The following is an 18,182-nucleotide window of genomic DNA, read 5'->3' on the forward strand; positions in this document are numbered from 1 at the left end:
GAAGTACATGTTGATATGACTTTAAGTTTAAAACATAATTGCACAATAAGATCAATAAAATGCAATACCTTTTCCTGTACTGCCATATCAAAACTGCCAATTTTGTGTGCCTAGTTTTCATGACTTTCTTTTTCAAGAAAGAATGTGCTAAGAGAGCTTTCTTTTTTTTTTTTTTTTTTTGCGGTCCGCGGGCCTCTCACTGTTGTGGCCTCTCCCATTGTGGAGCACAGGCTCCAGACGCGCAGGCTCAGCGGCCATGGCCCACGGGCCCAGCCGCTCTGCGGCATGTGGGATCTTCCCGGACCGGGGCACGAACCCGTGTCCCCTGCATCGGCAGGCAGACTCTCAACCGCTGCGCCACTAGGGAAGCCCTAAGAGGGCTTTTTAACCCAAGCTTGCCACTAACACCATTTAAAGGAACCTGGAAAAACATGTGAAGCACTGTTCAGAGTTATTCATTCCTCACTGAGTTTCTGAGCACGTACCCTCTTCCGGACTCTGACCTCGCAAACCAGTCTTTGGTGTCCACCAGGTTTGATTCAATGGAGTTATTGGTAAGAAAATGGTTGGGATGATTGATCACAGAATGTATGTCATTTGGTTTGCTGAAGACAAACCTCAGTGGGCTCACATCTTGACACATTCTTTTGTCACTAAATTTAGAAAACTTCAAGATCTAGCTGGTTGCCCTATTCTGTGTTATCTTCCCTGGTCTCCTTGAAAACGGTGTCTCCCTCCTCCTTGTAATTCACAATCTGAGGATCTCACCCTGAGCCTAACATTAGTTCTTACATGATCATTTTCTCAATTACAAGGCAAGCCACTTCGAGAAGGGATTCACTGCTGTGACACAAAGGAGTTATGTTATAAACATGTGCTAAATTGAAGTAAATACCAGAAACTAGATTCTCTGTGACACTGGCTGACATCTTCAAATTTGTAAATTGTGACTCATTAATGTTTTAAGAAAGTCCTACGAAAATGAGCATAGAGGCTACACAGAAGCATAATTTATCTCTGATGTTGTTAAGGCTGATGGAAAAGAAACCTTTACATAAATTGTTAGGGCTTGAATCAGTCACTCAGAAGAGGTACCTAACGCAATCCACATCACAGGAACAGAAAGTAGAATGGTGGCGGCCTGGGGGTGGGAGAAGGGGGGAGTTTCTCTCAATGGGTACAGACTTCTAGTTTTGCAAGATGAGAAAGTTAGAGAACAATATAAATGTACTTAAAACTACTGACCTATAAACTTAAAAATGGTTAAGATGGTAAATTTAATGTATTTTTTTACCACAATTTTTTTTTAAGCCGATTGTGTGTTAGAAAGTGCTACCACTGAAATGAAAGTCAGGAAATTTTGACTCTTCTCTCAGCCCCCTCACTCCATGGCCTGTGCTCGGCCACCGTGATGGCACTCAGCATTGATGGAAGGGCCCAGGTGTTTAGAGATGGCATAGTCCCGTTTTCACGCCATCACCTCAAACAGAAAAACCCCTGAGACTGTAATGTTACAAGAGACCCAAAGTCCCATCCTTAATAGTTTCTAAAAATACATCTGATCAAGGACTTAAATTTCTCTGCAGTAAGGTAAATGTAAATACAAGTCAGCTGTTTTATTACAAGAGATTCAAAGAGTCACTATGAGGAAAAATCATATAGATGGTTACTACCAGCTGATTATACAGTTTCTAATGGTTAAATAAAATTATGGCCTCTTCAGTTTAAAACAAAGAATAAATAAGCATTTCATGTCTTCAGTCTTATTTATTAAAATCGTGTCACTTACAACCCAGGTTACTCTCTGAAAGAGATTAGTTATAGCGACACGGGAGGAGAAAAATAAAAAGTGATACAAGAAAGAAAAAGAAAAAAAACATATATGCACAAGACAAATTCTAGATTCCCAGACCATGCGATGCAGAACATTTGAAGTTCAAAAAAAATCTTATTTGCTGACTTGTATACTCAGTAGGCAGCTACCCCACTTACATAAGTCAGAAATTATTGCTGGACACATTCAGAAATTAAACCATTATGACCCCAAAGATTATAATAAAAAGAATTAGAATTTGAAATATCTTGTTGATTTTGGTAGCAATACAAAATGAGAAAGTAAAAAAGCAGAAATTCAACCCAAGTGGTGCTCATTCATTTACTCCAAAATATTTTCCTTTGAATACAAGTGTAGGAAATTTAAGGTAAGAAAACTATTCATTTGGAAACACACATCTCTACCATAAATAAAAACATTCATTTATTGAACTATATTTCTGAGGTGTAACTGTATACTATAAAGGCCTCAGTTTAAAGTATAAAATCCAAAGAGTATATAGCTGTGAAACTGCCCAAACCATCAAGATACAGTATTTTTACATCACCCTCCAAAGTTTCCTAGTGATATGCCATAACCTATCCTTCTATCAACCCCAATCACAGGTAAACAGGGATCTGCTTTGTGGCACTATAAAGTAGATTTTATTTTCTAGAATTTTATATATAAACAGAAGCATACAATAGGTATGATCTAGCTTCTTTCACTAAGCAACATGAATTTGACACTTGTAAAAGTTATTCATTTATTCATTCTATTGGTAAGCAGAATTCCAGTGGAGTATATCCCATTTTGTTTATCCACTTACCAAGTGATGCATATTTGAGGTATTTTCCATTGCATTTTTTTACTATTATGAATAAAACCACTATGAACATGTGTGTACAACTTCTTGTAAAAATATGATTCAATTTCTCTTAGCTAAATATCTAGGAATGGAATGGCTGGGCCATGAGTAGTAAAAGTTTAAAACTTTAAGAAACTCAATCAACCGACTGAGGTCATTGATTGTACCATTTTATATTCTCGCCCAAAGAGAATCATAGGCCCAGTTTCTCGACATCCTCACCAACATTCCATATTTTGAGGCTTTTTCAGCCATTCTAGTTTGTGTGTGGCATTATCATAGTGTGACTGTAACTTGCATTTTCCTGATAATGAAACAAAACAACTTTTTATGTACCTGTAGCCCAACTGTATACCTTTATTTACAAAATGTTTGTTCAACTCTTTTTACCCATTTAAAAAAATTGGCCTGTTTGCCTCTTATTGTTGAGTATGCTCGATTCAAGTATATTTTAGAAATGTATATTGCTAATATTTTCTTCTTCTTTGTGGCTAACCTCTTCATTTTACTGATACTGTATTTCAAAGCTCAACAGTGTCAAATTTTGATAACTTCTGATTTCTCAGTTTTTATTTTTCTGGTTATTACTTTGTTTGTATCTAAGAAACATTAGCCTATTACAGAGTCACAAAGAGTTTATATTCTATCTCCTTCTCTCTACTAGTTTCGTAGGCTTAGGTCTGATGTTTAGGTCTATATTATGGGTTGAATGGTGTTCCCCCAAATTTCGTGAATACCTGAAGTTTCAGAATGTGCCCTTATTTGGAAAAAGAGCCTTTGAAGATATAATGAAGGGTGATCATATTGGATTGGGTAGTAGCACTATGCTGTATCTTTGATACATCTTTCATAATTAGGAAGCCCATGACTACTGGTTCATTGTAACTTTGAAATGTTCATTGCGGCCCATCTTTGACAAGGGCTGTGTTCTCACAGTGTTTTATAAGGACTGTTTCAAGCACTTCATTATCTGTATAATTTTTAAAATCTTTCTCGAGATGATATACTTACAAGGTTTCACCGAGACGTAAGAAATCTAAATGACCTAATCTCATAAAATATGAACCAAATTACTGTGATACTTTCTTGGTTGTATTGGATTTCAACCTGATGGTGTCACGTTGCAGTATCCTTCTTTTTCTTGCAGAACCTGCTCTCGCCTGCTGGTTTCTGCAAGCTGTTTCTGTCTGAGCTGCTCTGAAGATGTTCTGGACTTGGTTTCTCTGAGATGCTGACCCCGTGAGCACACACGTCTGCACCTGCTTGCTGGGGCCAGCATTTTTATTGGAAGTGGCTCATTTCGTTCTTCTGACGTGGAACAATGTCGACTGACTGCTTAGAATTCTTTTTAGAGAATCTAACATATCTAATTTAGCTTAAGCAAGGTAGAGTTGAAAAGGGCCTCCATTATAAAAAGGACCGGCAGCTGTCCAAAAGTCATCACTACCACCCACCCGCCCATCACAGGGGGTGCCAAGTAAGATGCATTTGCCTGAAATACAAACAGGCAACAGTAAGTGTAGCAAGAAGTCATTTAGTCCACATGGAGGTGAAACTCGCAGTTTCACAGAATTGTGGAAAGAACTAAGTACATCTCGTTATTAGGTAAGTGTAAAATGTCTTATTTTTATTAGTTTGAATTAGATACTTACAAGCGCTTGTAAGAAAATCTGTGTTGCCTTTTCACATATGGTTTTATTTCCATAAGGAAGCTCAATTTATTTTCATGAAATACTCTGTTTTTGTATTAGTTTTATATTGAAAACTATATTATATTTGTATTAAGTTTTATATTGAAAACTGTTGTTGAACGAAATTCCGCACTATTCCCTACTCAACATGTTCGGAACTTAGAAATTGAAAGGAGGCAGAATATGTCACCCCACAAGAGGAATGTGGGCGTTCAGGACATACCACTGCAGAATAGGCTGCTTGTGTATATTGATTACTGGGAGCTGTAGGCACTTGGAAAACAGCAATGCAGGGAGAGGCTTTCCCTGAACCCCCTTATCTGCCTGTAGACAGATCCCCCAAAAGGAACCAATTGTCATAAACCCCCTGCCTGGGAGTCTCATCAACCAGGGAAGATGGACTCTTGTCACAGGAGAGGAAACTGGAAGTGGACACCACACCCAGACTCACTTTGTCACAAACTAGCACACCTCCCATCTGTTCCTCTAAGGACCCTTTATCTTCCCTAAAAATCATTTCCTCTCCTCTAAGAGGCCTACATACCTCTTAAGGTATTTAAGTCTGAATTCCAAGCTACCTCAGGGAGTTTACTCAATTTTCCCTGGGCATCTCCCATATACACATATATGAGGTCAAAATGTTAATCAAATATCTGTGTGTTTTCCTCTTATTCATCCATCTTTTATTACAAGGGGTCTCAGCTAAGAACTCAGAAGGGTAGAGGGGAAATTATTTTTCCTCCCCTATAAAATACATATGTAAAAAAAAATACCAAAAACAATAATCACTATTTTTTGGAAGATATTCTGACCTTCTGTTTCAATATTGTTCAACAGGTTATAAACCTTAAAAAGGAAAACAGCTCTCTTTCCAACTTCAACTGCCCACATTTCACTAACACACCCACAACTGGAACACTACACAGAAAGATTAAAGTTCTCACAACACACAGGCCCCCTGCCTGCAATTCTAATAGACGGTAAATTTGAAAAAATAAAGTGTTGAAAGGTATCCCTGAAATCTGCTAATAAAAAAGGGGGTTGTAAAATCATATTATAGTTTAACATTTGATGCAGAAGATGTAGAGACAATCAACATTTGCAGGTATAGCCCGTGAAAGCAATTACTCTGAAAAAAATTACAAAGGAAATCTTGTTCTCTGACACTGATTTTCTCTCATTCCAAGTTTCATCACGTGTCAAAATTAAGGTAATAAGAGAGAACAAAAACTGCTTGATCACAAAATTATTGAAGAACAGGTAGAGAAGAGGAGACCCCGTGCACCACCTAGTCTGAATGGGTTTTAAGTAAATCTTAGTTTATAACTAGAACTTAGAAATACCCACCTATAGGAACACGGTGGAAAAAAAAAAATTGTTGAATAAATTTTTTTTTCTTTTTACTAAATGTTTGGTTTAAGTTAAAAATATTACAGACTTCTAGGGCTTCCCTGGTGGCGCAGTGGTTGAGAGTCCGCCTGCCGATGCAGGGGACACGGGTTCGTGCCCCGGTCCGGGAGGATCCCACATGCCGCGGAGCGGCTGGGCCCGTGAGCCATGGCCGCTGAGCCTGCGCGTCCGGAGCCTGTGCTCCGCAGCGGGAGAGGCCGCGACGGTGAGAGGCCCGCGTACAGCAAAAAAAAAAAAAAAAAAAAATTACAGACTTCTAGAGCATTAATTTAGTGTACGTTTTCCTGATATGTGTTGTGCAATTTTCATTAAAAGGTCTATTTAGTCACAAAAAAATTATAAAAATTGAAATAAAACTCTAAACTCACGTGGCAACTGCATGTCATCTGGCATCTGGTTCTATCAAGCCATGAGGTTCCCCCAAAGACATACCCCAAAATATCAGTAGGAATTATCTTTGGGTGAGGTCTTGAGGGCTGTGTTGTTTTCATGTGTGTTCGTCTACATTCACTATGATGGGCTTCTAAGCAGAACACAGATGTCCATCTCTTTTTAAAATAATACTCCCATAAATGAATGCTAGGTCAATTAAGAAATGAGTAATATAAATAAAAACCTTTATTAAAACTGGGTATCTAGACTTAGGGTATAATATCAAACAAGGACTCGGAGATACCCTCTTAGATTTAAATTATTTCAAACATCCAATGAAGAAAATGATCAGTAAATAAAGACTCATTCATAAGGATTCATTACAAGAGCTTAAGTTAAAACAAACAGAAATAAAACAGGATGTTTGAAGAAAAGCAGATTAAAATACATAAATTTGAAAACCAGAGAAAACTATCACTTGAATTGATGAATAATTAAAATTATTGGAAACTCATGATATACAAATCTCTAGAAATGAAACTAAGAAAAGGTGGGTAAAATGAAAATACACAGAATAAAAATAAAATATTTTTATGAGAGAAACTGGAATTTGAAGCAATATAATAGAAATAATCAGAAGCTAAGTTTGAAATATCACTGAAATTGATACTTCTGAAAGTACACGTATATAAGTATACCTATTTTATTAATACATAAATATTTATTTTAGGTGTGTGTATGTGTGTGTTGTCTGTGTGTGTGTGTGTATGAGTGAACTCTGGCTCAGGAAATAAAATCATTTTCGAACTATTAATTCGTGTGCTATTGAGGTGTCAGACAGTGATCTAAACATTCAGTAAGCATTATCTCATTTAATCTTCAAAGCAGCCCCAGGAAGTATTTTAAATGGTGACAGCTAAACCCAGTTATCCCCTTTCTGATAACCCACTGCCTGGATCCTAGCAGCACACCACTGCCATAGAAGATGAACCCATATGGAAGAATGTTTCCATTACAAACTCTTCATTATCAGCCACAGGACCCTCAGCACTGGGACGATGCAATTCCACTATATTTCTCAGGTCAGCTCACTCTCCTTTTCCTTCCAAGTCCTATTTCAAATGGTCCCCCTCTCCTTTCACCTCTGGCCACCTAATCTCCACTCACTCTCAGAAGATGACCCCTGACTCTCTCTTAAAAGAGAGAAGGGAATCCATCAGAGACAACAACTTGATCTTCCTAATTATCAATACATATGTATTTCCTGTACCCTTCTCTCTCTTCTCCTATTGCAAGAGCAGAGCCAACTCTTCCACCAAGACTAATTTTTCACCCATGCTTTGGAGTCTAACTATTCTTATTTTATCAGAAATAATATTATGTTCTTTACTCCTTTTCACTGAATATTCAATCTTTGTCTCTCACCTGAGAAATTTCCATTGTACGATTCACCATTGAAGACACTTCCATTTAAACAAATCCTCACTCAACTTTGCATCTTCCTCTGGTCACTAGTCAATCTGCTTTCTCTCTTTCAAGGGCAGAATCCCAAAGCAGCAGTGCACACTTATTGTCTTCATTTTCACACCTACCTTCATTCCAGAGCTGGCTGCCACCCACCTGTGGGCACCTTCACTCCACGAGACAGCTGTCAGCAGACTCACCCAAGATCTCTACGCAGCTAGACTCACAGATCACTTCCTCATGATGAGAACGTTAATTGCATTTTCCTGTTATATAAGTTAAACATGATCGCTGTAGTATCTTTAAAATAGGCAGGTAAGCAGACTGACAAAAATAAAAGTCCTTCATAATCCTGAATATACCCTGTTATGTAATTTCCTCTTGTTCACCTAAAATTTTAGCGTGAACTTCCTTTGCAATTACTAAATATGTGGTAGCAACATCATTTTAATATCAGTGTAGCAAAGGGCTAATACCACTTCCATAATCAATACCGTACCTCTGAAAATATACCTTTTTTTTTGCTATTATGAACAGTCCTGTGGAGAACATTACTGCGAATAAATAATCACATCCTTGGGTCACTTAAAAAATTTTTGGACCATGCTTAGATCTTATTGTATTTCAGGTCTCAGTCGCACTCGCAACTGGTGACCATTCCCCCAGAAACACTCATCCCTTTATTTTGATAGCCAAGGACACTTACGTCTCCTTTTTTTTAATAACTGATTTCTTTCCCCTCTGTAGGTCTAGTCTCCTCCACCAAGCATTAAATGCTAGAATTACCCCCTCCCCTCTTTCCACTTTAAACTTTCTCCCAAAGCCTTCTCATCCACATCCACGTGGTTTTACAGATTTCTTTTGCACTTTAAATGAACAGAAAACCCCATAATATATAATTTGCTCCAAGACAGAGAGAAATATTAAAGTAACTAATTTTAGTAGGACATGAAATCGTGATACCAAAATATTTAGAGAACATTGCCTAATAACAAGGAAAGTGTTTAGATTTAACTTTAACCTATTATTTTAATTTGAACTTAGGTTTCTAACTCCAAAACTCATATTCATCCCAACAGGCAGGCTTTCTTTCTAGAATGATTTCTCATTAGGAAAATGCTATTATAATTAATCTCGAAGACATTCTAAATAAGAAAAGAAATGCCTCCATAGATTTTGTAAAGGCATTCCACAATTTTTGACATTATTCCTAATTTTTAAACATATTATATAACAGATATAGGAATATACTCGTATAACATGAAAAATTCTATCATTTCTGAAGCTAAATTCAATGTAAAATAAAAGAGCAATTCTCATTAAAGTAAACGATTAAATAATTATGACTATTACCACTGTACAGTTTTATACTGTTTTAGCTTTCTAGCTAAGGAGTAAGTTAGAAATAGAAAAAAATTAAAAAGAGATAAATTTATCATAATTTATATATGATACTTATTAACTTAGTAAACAGAAGGAAATTGACTGAAAATTTAAAATTAATAAAATATTTTAATATGACCCAGTAAAAAATCATGATAATTTATTTTCATTGGTATCTACTTTTCTATTCCCGTTTATTGTAGCCGAGAAAAATATAAAAACCTTAATAATAACATTAAGAAAAAATAGTGAAACTATACACGTGGAAATATTTAAGATTTTACTGAGATACAATAAATAATATTTTAATAAATTGAATAAGAATTAGTTCTTTATACAGCTATCAATGTACTATAAATGGGATGATTCTTAATATTCTGGATCAATAGTTATATATTTCTACAAACGTAACAGAATATGTAACTTTCCTTGCCAGCAGGATGGACCTTTTGTGAGCATAAACACAATGGAAAGAATCACAAGCTCAAGGAAGAAGTGTATCAGTATTTGTTAAACATATAATTAGTGAAATGAACACAAACACACCTATAAGGATAGTCCTCACAGTACTGACAACAGAGAAAAAGCAGAATGATTTGAATGGTCAGTAACAGCTTCACAATTGTATAAGCTAATGTACATCCAGGTGACGAGATACATTCTTACAATTAGAAATCATATTTTACAGCATAATTAACGACATACGGATTGTGATACACAGTTTAGGGAAAAAACACATTATTGGATGGTCACTCAGCAACATTTTTCTGTTTATTGTTGTTTGATTTTCAACTAGGAGCACATTTCTTGCTGTTTGTAGGAAGAGGGCAAACATATATTTTAGTGAATCTCAACTGCACTTAGGTACCTCAGAGGACACGTCAACGACAATACCCATATTCTGTTGGCCTTTTTGCCTCCATTTATACGTCCTTAGTTCTCTTCCCTAGTTAATTCTGATATTCCAGAAATAACTGTCACCCTGGGAAGAGAGTGGGGCAAGAGCGAGTGAAAACGTCACAAAGTTTTCCCATCATTTTCAGGCTGCCTGTTTCCCGATCCAGTGTTCACTTGTCTGCTCTAAACCTTTGTGTGTTTTCCAGAGTTCTGACAAATTTTATCCTGACGGTTTCTGCTTGTCTTTCCATATTTTCAGTATTTCTCTATGGGAATAGGGGCTTGGCACTACCTACTCTGCCATGTTGATGATGTCACTCCTGAAATAACTTCTAAAAGACCTAGAGATCGTCATGCTAAGTGAAGTAAGTCAGACAGAGAAAAACAAGTATGACACCACTCATATGTGGAACCTATTTGTTAAAGATGATAGAAATGAACTTATTTACAAAACAGGAAGAGAATCACAGATTTATGGTTACCAAAGTGGAAACGTGGGGTTAGGGGAGGGGTAAATTAGGAGCTTGGGATTAAGATATACACACTACTGTATATAAAACAGATAACCCAACAAGGACCTACTGTATAGCACAGGGAAAAATATTCAATATCTTGTAATAATCTACAATGGAAAAGAATCTGAAAAGAATGTATATATATGTTGATTAACATTGTAAATTAACTATACTCCAATAAGATTTAAAAAGTACATAAATAAAACATCCAATAAATAATAAATAAATAAAAGACTATCCTTGCCGGTTGGGATCCCTGGGAAGCAGATTCAGACTTGGCAGTGCTCAGGAAGTTTAGTAATATGTGCTCTCCACCAAAGATGATGCAGGACTGGGTAGAGAGGAGTTTGGGCACCACTGTGACCATCATAAAGCACCCAGGTAGGACACAGGGAACTTTTAAGCTGAGGTGGCCCATCAAAGCTATCTTGATGTTGGCTGACAAGGGAAAGCCTTTGTAGCCCTGTACGGACCAGTCAGTGGATACAGGATGCCCCGTGGAAAGGAGTGTGACCTCGGGAGATGTCACCCTCTTTAATTCAGAGGAGAGCAATTCCCAGAATGAGCCGATATCTGAACGGTCAGCTGGCAGGATTCCCTACCGCTCAATGAACGTCTTTAATTCCCAAAGTGGGATCTGGACATGCATGACAGTGCCGGCTATCGTCCATCCCTTGAGCCACTCATATCCACTTGGTCTTATGGTCTCTGGGAGCAGCACCAAGATTCGGTGGTGCCTCTCTTCTCAAGGGCAGCTCAGAAGAGAGACGTTAGTATAGTCAGCCCTCAGTATCCACGGACTCTGCATCCGCAGATACCAAACAGACAGTACTAGGCCATTCTATGTAAGAGACTTGAGCATCCATGGATTTTGGTGTCTGAAGGTGTCCTGGAACCAATGCCCTGCGATACCAGAGGGACAGCTGTGGAATGAACTGCAGCTCCCGCCCCTCCAGCTGGTCTCAAGGCCATGCTGATGTCATTCCCAACTCCCCTCACACTCAGCTTTTATCTACGGTGGTCCAAGTGAGCAAAACGATGCTTTTTTCCACACCTTCATTCAAGAGACTTTTAGCCCCCTAGTAACCATGCTCTTCTTAGGCCATGGCTACTGCGTTTGTCCACTTCTTCTCAAAATTGAGCAAGGAGCATAAAGAGATGCTGGAATAAACTGCCTTTATGTGAAGGGAGGAAGGTGAAACTTTTCTCCATGATCACATATTATAAAAGCATCCCTGTCTCCTCTTGATCATCAGTGACTACTGCCCCTGCCAGGAAGGTGGGTCACTCCTCTTGTTACCTGCTGGTCTCTTGATGTAAGATCCAATAAGCCTGGGCAGCATACCTGCTGAAAGTCCAGGGGCTCTTTCTGTGTCTCCTGCTTCTCTGTAGGAACAAGACAACCTGCAGAGCCCAAAGTTGAAGGGGCAGGAAAAACAGTTACCCCAAGTGAGTCACTGGAAGTAATATTAGCAGACTCACACCTATACCTTTATCACTGATTCCTAGACCTGCGTATTTTACCTACTAGGGACACAACACCATATAGTGGTTGTTAATTTAGAGTGTATACTGCATCTCAGAGGATAAGGCCCTATCCTTGCAGGATGTCATCTCTGACCTGTGACCCTCAGAAGTGCTACCTGTGAACTATTCCATCACTTTACCAGGCTGGCTGCCTATGGGTGGCACAGTATGTCACAAGACTGGTGGGTTCAGTTTTGCTGTGTCCACAGAAGCATCTTCTTCCCTATGAAGTGAATTCCTTAGTCTGACTCCGTGTGATGTGGGACCCATATTGAAGGATGAACACGGAGAGCCCCTGGATTGTTTCAGTGACTGAGGACCTCGTGTCAGGAAAAGCAAACCAATATCCAAAACATATTTCTTCTCCAGTCAAATTAAAGCTCTGCCTTTTCAAGGGTGGAAGGAAGCCAGTGTAGTCAACTTTCTCCCAAGAGATGTAGTTAACTTTCTCCCAACAACTTACTGAGTCTCCTCAGTAAATAGTGTCAAGTTAAGGCTCAGTGTTAGACTCTATTTCAGGCACATTAGGGGCATCAGTAGTAGATTAGCCTCAAGGAGAGGAAGCCCATGGCACTGGGATCATGCATGAAGAGCCTCCGAACTACAGCCCAAACATTGTTTATGCCCTCGTTGTAGCAGTACTGGGATGTCCCATGATGCAAGCTGGCTGATGTCAGCTGATGTCAGTGCACGACAGGGGTGTGTGTTCACTTTCTTTCTATGTACAAAAGCTAGAAAAGGACTGGCTAACTGAAAAGAATCAGTTAAAATTATATTAATTTCTGTGGCTTTTTAATTCTGTCTTTTACCTCTTTTGGTCTTTCCAGCCAAATAACTGAGGTACCTCGTATTGAGTACTAGTTTCAAGGTTTGTGGTACAGTGCCAGAATCAAGGGAATACAGAAAAATGCAAGATCTTTATGATGTTAAGTCACAAAGCTAAGGAAAAAACTCCCACAAGGGGTCAGGAAATGTTTCAAGCTATTGTTAATGCACAGGCTCTTCCCTTGATAACTTTATGAGAGAGCAATTCATTTTGCTCCACCCACTCTTTTTATGTATTGATAATAATTCCTTATTATAATTAACAACACGTATGACCCAGACACAGTAACATGAAAAGTAGGGCAGAAGCTATATTGACAATAAGCTGCTAGATATCAATGTGGCTAATAAAATGGGAAAGTGGGTGTCTGAAGATGACCGGAATATAAGCAAAGCAGAGACCTGCAAAGATAAAAACTCAGGATCCCAACATGAGAGATTTCTAACTACTGAGCCCATGAACATGAAAAATTATATACAACTCGATGCCCACGGCTTGAATAACTTAGATGAGACGAGTACGTTCCTTGAAACAATCTATCAAAACTAACACAAGGAGAAATAGATCATCTGAACAGACCTATATCTCTTAAAGAAACAAACTCAACGACCAATGACCTTCCATAGGAGAAAGCACCAGACTCATTGGTGAATTCTCCTAAACATTTAAAGAAGAAAGTATACCAATTACTTTCAGAAAATAGAAAGAGAGGGAACGTATCCTAACTCATTCTATGAGGCCAGCATTAATCTTATACCAAAACCAGAACAAGATACTATGAGAGTGCAGAACTAAACACCAATATCTCTAATGAACACAAATGAAAGAGTCCTAAACAAAATATTAGCATATGGTTTCAACAATAAAAGAAATATAAAGGAATATAAAAGGAATTTTAAATCATGACCAAGTGGGATTTATTCCACATATGCAAGGCTGATTCAACATTTAAAAATCAATTAGTAAAAAAAAATCAATTAGTGTTATCACGGACAGGCTGAAAATGAAAAGTCACATAATCATACTAGCAGATGCAGAAAAATCATTTGACAAAATCCAACACCCATTCAGTATAAAAAGCTCTCAGCAAACTAGATATAGAGGATAACTTCTACAACTTGATAAAGAACATCTACAAAAAACCTACAGCTAACATCATACGTAATGGTGAAAAATCAGATGTCTTCTCACTAAGATCAGAAACAAGGTAAGGATGACCCCTCTTACCATTCCCATTCAACATAGTACTGAAGGTCCTAGCTTATTTGATAGGAAAAGGAAATAAAAATTATACAGATTGGAAGGAGAAAATAAAACTGTGTATGCAGATAGCATGATTGCTTATGTAGCATCCCAAAGAGTCAACAACAACAACAGAAACTCCTGGGTCTAATAAGTGATGATAGCAAGGTTGCAGGATGCCAGGTGAATGTACAAAAGTCAATACCTTTCCTATATACAGGCAAGGAACAATTGGAATTTGACGTAAAAACATGATGCCATTTACATTACCACACCCAAAATGAAATACTAAAGTATAAATCTAAGAAAATATATACAAGATCTACACAGGGAAAACTATAAAATTCTGATGAAAGAAATCAAAGGAACTAAAAAAATTGGAGAGATATTCCATGTTCATGGATAGGAAGACTCAACATTGCTAAGATGTCAGTTATTCCTAACTTGATCTATAGATTCAGCTCAACCAGCAAGTCATTTTGTGGATACAACAAACTGACTCTAATGTTCATGTGGAAAGGCAAAAGACCCAGAATAGCCAAGACAATTTTGAAGGAGAGAAACAACATCAGAGGATTGATACTACCTGATTTCAAGACTTATTTTAAGGCTACAATAATCAAGAAAGTGTGATATTTGGCAAAATAATAGGCAAAGAGACAAATGGAACAGAATAGAAAACTCAGAAATAGACCCATATAAATATAGTCAACTGATCTTTTACAAAGGAGCAAAGGTAATATAATGGATGGTCAAAGATAGCCTTTTCAACAAATAGTGTTTGAACCATGAGACATTCACATGAAAAAAAAAAGTGAATTGAGACACAGACCTTATAACTTTCACAAAAAATCATCTCAAAATGGATCATAGACCTAAAGGTAAAATGAAAAACTACTATAAAACTTCCAGAAGAAAATAAAGAAAATATTGGTAACGTTGAGTTTAGTGATGACTTTTTAGATAAAACATCAGAAGCATAATCCATAAAAGAAAAAAAAAAAGATAAGTTGGACTTCAGTAATATTAAAAATTTCTGCTTTGTGAAATACTTTGTTAAGAGAATGAAAAGACAAGTCACAGACTGGTAGAAAATATTAGCAAAACACGTATTTATCCAAAATATTCAAAGAACACTTAAAACTAAGTAAAGCCCAATTTAAAAATGGGCAAAATACCTGAACAGACCTCTCACCAAAGAAGATATACAAATGGTGAATGAGCATATGAAAAGATGCCAACGATGTGTATCATTAGTGCATTGCAAATTCAAACAACAACGAGGTATCACTATCTACCTATTAGAACGTCTGTAATCTGGAACACTGACAATACCAAATGCTGGTAAGGATGTGGAGAAACAGGAATTCTCATTACCTGCAAAATGTTAAAGCCACTTTGGAAGACCATTCAGCAGATTCTTACAAAACTAAACGTACTCTTACCATACAGTCCAGCAATCATGCTTCTTGGTATTTACCCAAAGGAGTTGAAAGCTTATGTCTACACAAAGCCCTGCACACAAATATCTACAGCAGCTTTATTCATAAATGCCAAAATTTGGAAGCATCATAGATGCCCTTCAGAAGGTGTATGAATAGATAGACTGGTACATCCAGACAATGGGATATTATTCAGTGCTAATTAACATATGCAACCGAGCCATGAAAAGGTATCCGGGAAGTTCATGCGTATTACTGAGTGAAAGAAACCATTGTGAAAGGGCTACATGTTGCATGATTCTAACATATGACATCCTGGAAAAGATGAAATTATAGAGACAGTATAAAGATCAGAGGTTGCCAGGGGTTCAGAATGAGGAAGGAAGGTTGAACAGGTGGAGCACAGGGGAATTTTAGGGCAATGAAACTCTTCTGTATAATAGTATAAGAATGAAGAGGTGACACATTAGGCATGCATCAAAACTCATAGGATTATGTGTCCAAAAGGGTGTGCCCTAATGTAAACTCTAGACATTAGTTACTAATGATGTATTGATATTGGTTCATGAATTGCAACAGATGTTATATACCACACTCATATAAGTTGTTAATATGTGCAGAAACTGTGTGAGGAAGAGGCGTGTGTATGGGAACTCTGTACTTCCTGTTCAATTTCTCTGTAAACTGAAAACAGCTCTAAAATATGATCTATTAATTAAAAAAACAGTATCCCCTGAGAAATAGTGACCAGTTGCCTAAGAGCTCATGTGTTCACCAGCCTATTAAACAATGAAAAGAATCTGAAAACCCACTAAAGCCAGGTTATCCCAGTGATATTCTGTAAAGGCAGGTCAAATGATACCATCCTAAAAATACATAGCATAATAGCGTCAAGATCATAAAACTCCCCAGAGTAAAGATGAGGACAAAGTTGCAATTATATAAGAAGATGAACCAGTAAGACCAGCAAGAAGTCCTTCAACCATTTATGTGATGACTAAATGGAAACTTCCAAGACAACTTCAGAAATATTTGAATGGATCTGGAGCAAATGAGAGTCAACAAATGCTTGAATACAGACAGGATCAGTTATGACACATATACATTCTTTCTTGATGTGAGGAACAGGTGTGAATATTTTGCACCAGCTGCATTCCTAGAGTAGATGAAAGGCTTTAATTACAGGGCTTAGCTTGAGCTCTGCTTTATTTATCTTCCCTAAATCTGTCTTTCCCATATGGCTACCATTGGCCGGCCACCCAAGTTGTTTCCCTTTTTGCTGCCTTGCTAATAATTACCAACACCTGTGCTTAACTATTTAAAACAAAATAAACCATCCCATTAATTTTTCTTTTTTTTTGGCTGTGTGGTGTGGCTTGCGGGATCTTAGCTCTCTGACCAGGGATGGAACCCGGCTCCAGCTGTGAGAGCACCGAGTCCTAACAACTGGATCACCAGGGAATTCCCTTATATAAATATTTAAATAATACATAATATATTACCCTCCTCAGAAGAATTAAGTTTTCATAAAAGTCCACATGGAGACAGTAAAGACTAATATTAGTAACAAACAACATATTTTAAGTAGAGACCTTCATTGTACCACGGAACACTGAGGTGAGCACTGCTTGAATTGTATGTCTTTTCAAATCTGACCCACACAGCAGCATTGGAAAAGTAAGTGTGATAGAATTCTCATTATAAGATGAAGAAGGGGTGGGGAGTTGATGTAACCAGGTGAGTGTCTTAATGGTCGGGAGTGGTGGGAGCTGCCCTCACAATTCACCCTCTCTCTGCAGCTTCTACTTCCAGGTGATTCTATGAGAAATCACTATGGGGTTGTAAACGCACAAAAATCTCTGTCTGGCGTATTTCACTGTGATGATCTCTAGATGCTGCAAATGGCATTATTTTGTTCATTTTTATGGCTGAGTAGTGCTCCATTCTGAAGTGAGCCAGACAGAGAAAGACAAATACCATACAATATCGCTTATATGTGGAATCTAAAAAAGAAGATGCAAATGAACTTATTTACAAAACAGAAATAGACCCACAGACATAGGAAACAAACTTATGATTACCGAAGGGGAAAGTGGGGGAGGGATAAATTAGGAGTTTGGAATCAACAGATACATACTCCTCTATATAAAACAATCAACAAGGACTTACTGTATAGCACAGGGAACTATACCCACTATTTTGTAATAACCTATAAGGGAAAAGAATCTAAAAAAGGATATATTCCTATACGTGTGTGTGTGTGTGTGTGTATATATATATATATATATATATATGAACTGAACCACTGTGCTGCACACCTGAAGCTAACACAACATTGTAATTTAACTATACTTCAATTAAAAAGAGAAAAAAAATGGGATTTTCCAAATTGGAAAAAAAAGCACAAACATCTCTGAAATAAAAAGTAATGTTCCTTATGGCTGTTATTAAAAAAAAATAATGAAGGTTTCTGATTTCTGACACTTAGAATTATATTTCAGAAGAGATATATGCATATGTATACATGTAATATATAATATAGATATTACATTTTTATTATACATATGTACTGGCTAATTAATAAAGGCTAATTAATTTACAGATAAACTTTCAGTGCAGATATATTTAGGTGAAATAGCTGAAGTAATTATTAAAAAGCAATTATAGTAAAGCATGTGATCATCAGCAAAATGAACATCTAAAAGGATGTGGGCTTAGGGTGAGGGGTGGTG

This window comes from Neophocaena asiaeorientalis, unplaced genomic scaffold (genome assembly GCF_003031525.2).
Source record: "Neophocaena asiaeorientalis asiaeorientalis breed wild unplaced genomic scaffold, Neophocaena_asiaeorientalis_V1.1 scaffold16, whole genome shotgun sequence".
NCBI lineage: Eukaryota > Metazoa > Chordata > Mammalia > Artiodactyla > Phocoenidae > Neophocaena > Neophocaena asiaeorientalis.